The sequence below is a fragment of the Adiantum capillus-veneris genome, chromosome 25, assembly GCF_014529385.1.
Source record: "Adiantum capillus-veneris isolate H3 chromosome 25, ASM1452938v2, whole genome shotgun sequence".
NCBI lineage: Eukaryota > Viridiplantae > Streptophyta > Polypodiopsida > Polypodiales > Pteridaceae > Adiantum > Adiantum capillus-veneris.
In genome coordinates this window covers 828223-834251 of record NC_140955.1, presented here as the reverse complement: position 1 = coordinate 834251, position 6029 = coordinate 828223, and the positions used below count along the sequence as shown (strand labels likewise).

The 6029-nt window shown below is 39.0% G+C and overlaps 1 pseudogene; it reads right to left on the bottom strand.

The window, feature by feature from the left end:
* Window positions 1-5085: 5085 nt before the first annotated feature.
* Window positions 5086-5827, bottom strand: LOC147424306 (phospho-2-dehydro-3-deoxyheptonate aldolase 1, chloroplastic-like; annotated as a pseudogene).
* Window positions 5828-6029: the final 202 nt, after the last annotated feature.

Sequence of the window (6029 nt, the reverse complement as noted above, 5' to 3'; positions counted from 1 at the left end):
AGCAACAAAATATGTGTCAAGGCATATGAGGAGAGAAATAAGAAAAACAAGGATCTCTCATGAAGAAAATGTGCCCAAGAAGGAGGTGAGTCCCTCAAGAAAATATGAATGCGCAACCTATAAGGCCGAGTTACATTTGAAAGTATGCTTCTGGAATTGCAATGGATACCCATGGAATACGGGGGTTGGCATAAATGAACTAATAAGCAAAGCCGATGTTGTACATCTTGTTGAAACTTGGGAGCATGATACACAAAGGATTAACAGGTTGGAGGATTACATGTACATTCATTGATGTGGTCAAAGAATCTCAAACAATGAAGAGGGCAAGGAGGGGAAGCATGTATAGTTAAGAAAGGATTGAGGAATTTTGTATCAATTGTGAAAGATGTCAAGCATAAACATTATGTATGGTTGAAATTTATGACACCAAAAAGAGCACCCATTTTTGTAGACGGTTGCTACATTCTTTCTCTTGAATCTCCCTTTTATGCTTACATGGATAGAGATCAACTATTTTTTGATTTGGAGGAGGACATTGCTTATTCTAAAGACAAAGGGGATGTTATTGTCTTTGGGGATATGAATGCTCACACAAAAACATTGCAACATGATACACAACAATTTGACATGCCATACATTTCAAGGGAGTTTAAGGAAGGTCACATACAAGAGCCCACTTGAATTTTGACGTCAAATTACCAGCGTCAATGGTGGACGTCAGTATATATGTAAGTAAATCTGGATGGAGATCAACTTTTTGAATTTTTGATGCCTGTATCGGCAGCTATTCCGGTGCTTGTATCGAGGTACTTTTGACGCCTGTACCGAAGTTTCCTCCGATGTCTTTACCAGCACCTATACCAGCGGACCCTCCAAAAAACAAACCCGCAGGTCTTTCCCTGTGCATTTCCCTCATGCTATGCCTCTTCTCTTGCCCTCCTTCTCCTCACCTGCTGTAGATCTGTTGCCCAACGAGTTGTCGGAGGTGAGATTGTTGCTTGTGGACTACTCCCCAGCATCAAGGTGAGATTCTTTTCAAGTTTGCTTGTAAGTTTGTGTGTATGTGTGTCTAACATAATGTTTGTGTCTGCGCGTTTTTACAGGTTTGAAGACGTTTTTAAGACCCTTTCTTGCTCAAAAAGGTCATATGTGAAAATTTTATTCATTAGGATTTTAATGGTTTAAATTTTTATGCAATTTTGTTTTGAAATTATGCTTTTGGGTAATTTTGTTTTGAGATTATGCTATAGGGAAATTTTGTTTTAAAATTATGCTTTGGAGAAATTTTGCTTTGAAATTATGCTATGGAAAAATTTTGTTTTGAAAGTACCGTATCATCTCATCATCATCATACGGTTGATAAGATTTATGTTATAGTTAGGGTATAGGTTCTAGGTTAGGTTATACGTTAAGCTAGGTTAAGTTATAGGTTAGGTTAGATTAGCTTATAGGTTAGGTTTAGGTTATAGATTAAGTTAGATTATAGGTTAGGTTATAGGTTGGGTTAGAGAAAGCAACAAATAATATAAAAAATGCAAAGGGACTTCGAAAATGACTCGTGTACTTCAAAAAACACAAACGAACTTCGGTTAGGTTAGGTTTAGGTTATAGGTTATAGGTTATAGGTTAGGTTATGTTATAGGTTATGTTATGTTAGGTTTAGATTATAGGTTATGTTAGGTTAGGTTTATGTTATAGGTTGTATGTAAAAGGTTAGGTTAGGTTAGGTTGTACGTAAAAGGTTAGGTTAGGTTAAGTTGTATGTTAAATCAGGTTTAAGCTATAGGTTACGAAGGTTAGGTTGTACGTAAAACGTTAGGTTAGGTTTTAGGTTAAGTAATTTTTAGGTTATACATTAGGTTAGAGCTAGCGACGAATAGTAGAAAAAACGCAAACGAACTTCGAAAATGACTCGTGTACTTCAAAAAACGCAAACGGACTTCGGTAAGGTTATGTTATAGGTTAGGTTTAGGTTATAGGTTAGGTTATAGGTTATATGTTAGGTTAGGTTTAGGCTATAGGTTAGGTTAGATTATATGTTAAGTTAGAGCTAGCGACAAATTAATAGTAGAAAAACGCAAACGGACTTCGAAAATGACTCGTGTACTTCAAAAAATGCAAACGGGATTTGGTTAAGTTAAGTTATAGGTTAGGTTAGGTTAGGTTAGAGGTTATGCTACGTTAGGTTTAGGTTATAGGTTAGGTTATAGGTTAGGTTATAAGTTAAGTTAGATTATCGGTTATGTTAGAGCTAGCGAAAAATAGTAGAAAAAACGCAAACGGATTTCGAAAATGACTCGTGTACTTAGAAAAATGCAGACGAACTTCGGTTAGGTTATGTTATAGGTTAGGTTTAGGTTAGGTTAGGTTATAGGTTAGGTTAGGTTTAGGTTATAGGTTTCAAAAGCGCAATTGGACTTCAAAAGCGCACACAGACTTCAAAACACTAATATATAGTCATTGAGCAATAAAGACGAGATTATTATCATGTGGTCCTAATCTCCGTGCACCTCTAGACCGAGGTGTGCGGGGATCGGGCATGGCTAGAGAATGTGAGGTTGCTAGAGCTAACGGCAAATAGTTAAAAAAAAAGTAAACGGACTTTGAAAATGACTTGTGTACTTCAAAACGCAAACGGACGTTGACAAACGAAGTAAAATAATGCAATCGGACTTCAAAAGTGCACACAGACTTCAAAAACCCTAATATATAGTCATTGATCGATAAAGACGAAATTATTACCCTGTTGTCCTAATCTCTGTGCACCTCTAGACCAAGGTGTGCGGGGATAGGACCTGGCTAGAGAATGTGAGGTTGTCATGTAGTTAGTAGTTATAACAAGAGTGTTTTAATTATTTGTTGCATCATTGGTAGATAAAGTGAGGTTGACATGTACTGTCATGTAGTGTGTAGTTATGAGGGATCCCTAACTCCGAGCAAGATTTTCCGAGAAATTTCTAAACCGAGCAAAAGAGCAAGCTACAATAACAAAAAAGCAAGGAGCTCTCTTAATTTTCAGTACACAAACCAAGGGAGCTTTTCACATGATTTCTATATTTTGTTGTAGCTTATATATATATATACAATCACTAAAAAGTACACACTAAGCTAGCAATGCTCAAAATTGAAATTTTGTGACATGTCAATAGAAAGATATATAATGCTATTACAATGTATGCAACTTCAGGACGACTGTCTATGAGTTGCAAGTCCTCTAATGTGCAAGTATAATGAGCTAGTGATGGTTGTAAAATAGAAATATTTACTATAGACTATAATAGCATAAGGACTAAAATAAACAATTATAAAGATACTAGCAATTTTGCACAAGCATGAGTTTTACAAACACTTTTAATTTTGTCCATTCTAGAGACCTCTTTCTCAATTTTAGACCAATTCGAATTGTGTAAAGCTAAAAACCCCTTTCTCAGAGTAGTGCTAGAACGCTCCCATAAAAAAGAATAGCTTTTCCTATTTTAGGTGTAGTTAAAAATGTCGGGCCCATGGAAAATAGCTATAAAGAAAAAAATTTGTATTAGAACACAAGGCTAGATCCACACTAACAAAAACAAAACGGTTTTGACAAATTCTTTTGTAAAAGAGCTCCTCATTCTCTTGGCTTTGTTCAACATTATAACATTCTACTGGATTGACACAACTAGGTTTGGTATGGGTGCAAGATTGTTTCCTCAACTAATAGGGTGAGTAATTTCGTCACAAGAAGCCATCATTCCTCCCCCTATTATTCCCACATTGTGAAGTATGGAAACCTCATGTGCTTCTATTGTCTTGTCTTTGCTTAGCTAGCTAGGTTTGACACTGGAGGTAGGGGGACTATCGGCCTTTGTAGCCCTCATACACAAATGCCATCTGTTTGTAAACTTAGCTAGGCCATGCATTTTTGTGCGAAGTCTATAAATGCCGGTAGTCCTCCTACCTCCAATGTCACACCTCTATTGGGTCCATGTTTGGGAAAGGTCTGCCTAAGCTTAACCTTGGGCTGATTGAAGATCAAGATTACTGGACTACAAACATTTGGAAAGGGAATACAAATCGATAAAATATATCAAAAATAGTTAAAAATCCTACAAATTTGTAATTTTCACTTGTACTTTTGGTTTGCATGTTTACAAGGAGGAAGCGCAATGGTTTAGGGAAAAGAGAATAACGGACTTTCTTGAACATGACCCTCTCAAATAAAATTGCATGGACACATATTAATAACAGTGTTTTCAGATGGTGTCCCAGCCAGGGCTTGCCAAAAACACACTTTTGTAATTGAGCAAAATAAGGGCATACTAAAAACTAATAGACTGTTAGGTCAAAATTTGAAGCATTTCCTAGTTCTCTTATTCTTCAAACCATGCTCAAAATCTTGTTAGAATGTTGTAATTCCAACTCGTAGGTGTCTACTTTTAGCTTAAACTTTCCTCCAATTTGGAGATTGATAAAGGGCTCAAGATGCACAGCTTGACCATGCGTGTAGAGTAGGTAAACAATCTTTGATTTGCATCGAGCTTTTGTTTGATGTCTTCGTCATATTTGCAAGATTAGGTCATGAACGTGTGTGTGTGTGTGTGTGTGTGTGTGAGAGAGAGAGAGAGAGAGAGAGAGAGAGAGAGAGAGAGAGAGAGAGAGAGAGAGAGAGAGAGAGAGAGAGAGAGAGAGAGAGAGAGAGAGATCTTTCTAAATTCAAGGGACATGTGACTGGTGCCACACAGAACACGTGCATGCTTGAGATGGCTCACGAAGAGATTGACCCTACAAATTAGGTGTGCAATTTCTTGATCTCGGTGACTCGTGACTCGTGAGGGATCTCAGTCAGTTATCGATGCACTATTAGTGTCCAGCTGCATGTCCCCACCATTGGCTCTACAACCAAGTGAAAAAGCTTAATCCTGGATTGAATGCACTTCTTTATTCTGTATTGCCTGGTAAATAAGCTGCATATGCTTTTTTTTTTATCAGACCCTCATGTTTGATGCCAGATTAATGAGATCCATCAGCGTATCTACTCTACCAATCTGAATCATACTCGTTGGCTGCAGGCGGCGAACTATCGAACGGGAGGTCCTCAGAGAGTCAGACTTGAAAAAGCAAGTGAAGGTGGCAAGAGCAATCGTAGCAGCGACACGTCGTGGAGTCCAGTCGTGTTAGTGCCTACTCAAAGGGCAGCAGCAAGCACTCGTGCTACATCCAGAAGTCAGTGCTGGTCATGAGCGGGTGGTCTAGCGTTAGCCCGCCGACCGCCCCCATGAAGCCCAGGGCCTCGTCCACCCGCTTTGGCAGTTCCCGGTACCTGCAAACAGATACAGATTGAGAGAGAGAGAGAGAGAGAGAGAGAGAGAGAGAGAGAGAGAGAGAGAGAGAGAGAGAGAGAGAGAGAGAGAGAGAGAGAGAGAGAGAGAGAGAGAGAGAGAGAGAGAGAGAGAGAGAGAGAGAGAGAGAGAGAGAGAGAGAGAGAGAGAGAGGGGGGGGGAACATTTTGCTGATGAGCTCAAAATATAGGTAATAGAAATGCAGCAACAGTGATTGAGATTTTAGGTAATGACCTGCTGCCTTGCTCACTAGTGTGAGAGGTGAAATCAAGGTTCCAGTGGGTCACTCTTTGCATGGCAGCATAGCCACCAGTTGCGAAAGACCGAAGCAAATTGAGTGATACATCTGCCTGACTGTAGGCTCTGATCATACAATCTGGGTCCGGGTACCTAGACTTCTCATCAAAATCATCTCCATTGATAATGTTCACTCTGTAGCTTGGCAGCTTCACCCCATCTTTTTCTTCCAAATCCTGTGATCTCGGCTTTGCAAATTGTCTGGCCATCCGCCTGACCTACACCATGTCAATACAGGTTCGGATTCAAAACCCATGTAATGATATCATTCAAGGACATTATTAAATTCTCCCCAACCTGTTACAGAGCATATCAAGTAAAGCTTATAAGCCTCACAATTAATGATGTCCATTCATCATAAGGCCAATGTAATTGGTATTCTTACCTTGATCACAGGCAACCACCGAACAT